Genomic DNA, 2,759 nt, shown 5'->3' on the forward strand with positions numbered 1-2,759 from the left:
TTTACCTTGGAGGTTACAAATATTTAAGATCATGAATAACGAGTACCAAGAGGGTTGGAAATCTTAGAAGCTAAACCAATTGAAGAAAATAAGTTTCGTCAAAAGTCGACAAGTTTGGAATGTTATAACATGTACTTTGGGGTGAGACTAGGGTTCTTAACATGATAAGGAGGTTATTCTATGAGTTATTTTAGTCGTATGATATTCATTTTCTACATTTTGAAGGCAAGCAAGTTGTGGAACAAGAGTTGGCAAAGGTCATCACAAGTTACATTCATAAATTTGCTGAAATTTAGGTCAAATGTATCTGAGAATTTATCCAAATATACTTGGAATCATGGGGTGTTATACCTACCAAATTGAAGATCTACGAGTCTAATTTCTAACGCATTAAATCTTTCGTCAATACAACATCGGAGTAGAGAGATATTCGTGTTTTTGCGAGACCGCGCAAGCAGCTCCCAATGGGACCCACTTAGGCGGTGGTTGACCTACTTCAATTTATAAACGATTTGGACGCCTATTTTTGCTCATTTTTCAACTAAAATTCGTCTCCAAACTTCTCCTAACCCTCCTAAACATATACCACAAGGGTTTGAAGTGATTCCAAAGTGATTACACCATATTTCAACATCAAAACTTAGTTCTAGTGAAGAACAACACCTCTTTGAGGTTGTGTTGTCATTGAGGATTGTTGTGGGCTGTATTTGGATGAAATTCCAAGTTGTTGCTGCTGTCTAAGGTGAGTATAACAGCCTACTAATTGTGCTTAATCTTGCTTGTATGTTGGTTAAGTTGTTAGGATGATAAACTACAAGATAATACTTGGGTTAGCTTAAGTCACTTCTATGGTGTTGTATTGCTATTGAGGGTTGTTGTAAACTGAATATAACTTGGATTTTGACTTGAAGTTACTGTAGGAGGTATTTATATTGTGTTCTTACTTGTGCCTAAGGTTATCTTGATGTTGATTAAGTTAAATGGATGGGCTAGACATGAACTAGTGAATAAAGTTGCTAATTGAGGATAGTTGAAGTTGTGGATTATTTTCGTTGTTATAAATATATGGTTTAAGGCTGGAATCATTGATTAATGACTTCATTATCATGTTAATGATACTTTTATGTTGAAGTAAGAAGTCTATAAGGATTGATAAGGGGTATACGGATTCCAATCGGAGCTTGCCGCTCGTCGTAATGTAGTTGTGACTTGTTGTTGTTATATGGTGTCTTGATATTGATAATTATGTATTGATGGATTGCTCTGGTCATTGTTGTTTGTATATGGTATTGGAGGAGGCCCTTGTTACAAGGGAGATGCTGCCAAAATTTACGTAAACGAGCTACTAGCTTAAGTTATAGACTTAGCCTTTGCTCAGCACTGATTTTGAATCTCCTTATACTATGATAGATTGAGTTGACTTGTTTGAAGAGTTGCTTGGAAGTGATTAAGGACTCAACGGGTTTAAGGTATGTTAAGGCACTTTCTTCTTTCTTTTGGCATGATCTAAAGTGAAATGAATACGCTACTTCATAACGGATCTACTCCTAGCAACTAAGGTTGTCCATGTTGTTCTTTCCTTATAAAATTATTCTAAGCAAGTGTGTATGATCCTTGAATCCTACTAAGGTTCATATTGAGGGTATGGATGTCCATAGTGTTCTTAAGTCACTCCAAAAGGTTTAGAAGGTGATTCCATGAGTCTAGCATGCATTATATATAGTATCTATTTTACTCTACCGAGCCGCGCTATAGTCGGTCGGGTACGACACCTATTGTGCAACCACTGATCAGTTGGGTTTACCGAGCTCCACGTGGCCGGGTACGATTCTACCGAACCTTATGATGGTCGGGTACGCTTTTACCGAGTCCTCTTTGAGGCCGGGTACGATATGATGATGATGATGCCCACAGAGGCGAATGTTTTAAAAAGTTTATGTATATATATGTATTATGCATTTCATATCAGTAACCCCCAGAGGCACTCTGATGTTACAGGTTGTATCTCCTCTATCTCTCTCTTTACATTACTGTTCTTGTTTATGCTTTCCTGCCTAACATACTCGGTACTTTATTCGTACTGACGTCCCGTTTGCCTGGGGACGCTGCATTTCATTCCCGCAGGTCCCGATTGATAGGTTGACAGTCCTCCTAGTAGGCTATCAGCTCAGCGAAGGTGTTGGTGCACTCCACTTGCTCCGGAGTTGCCTATTTGGTCAGTATGCTTTGGATATGTATTGATTGGTATGGCGGGGCCCTGTCTCGACCTTTATGATTTTATGTACTCTTAGAGGCTTGTAGACAGATGTCAGGTGTATGGATAATTGTATGGCCTTGTCGGCCTATGTTTCGAGTTTACTAATGGTCATGTCGGCCTTATAGGCCTGTATGTCACATATATTAGTTGGTATATCATGTTGGGTCTTCATATGTTGAGTAGTCTCTTATGTTTTATTCTTATTATCTCATGACGGGTTTTCTGGCTCATTTACTCATGATAACATGATAAGAAAGATATGTTACATTGGTACTCGGTTGAGTAAGGCACCGGGTGCCCATCGCGGCCCTTCGGTTTGGGTCATGACATTCAATGTCATTCTTTGAGATCTTGAGAGCCTCTATAACATTTAATCCTCTACCTCTGTTTCTCCTCTTGTGTCACCTATTTGCAATGTAAGAAAATTGAAGAGTAGAAGTCCACCATTGAAGACCATTCAAAGCTTTGCTTTCGAAAATGAGTTTTTTGAGTTTGTTAGTTG

Source organism: Nicotiana sylvestris, chromosome 8 (genome assembly GCF_000393655.2).
Source record: "Nicotiana sylvestris chromosome 8, ASM39365v2, whole genome shotgun sequence".
NCBI lineage: Eukaryota > Viridiplantae > Streptophyta > Magnoliopsida > Solanales > Solanaceae > Nicotiana > Nicotiana sylvestris.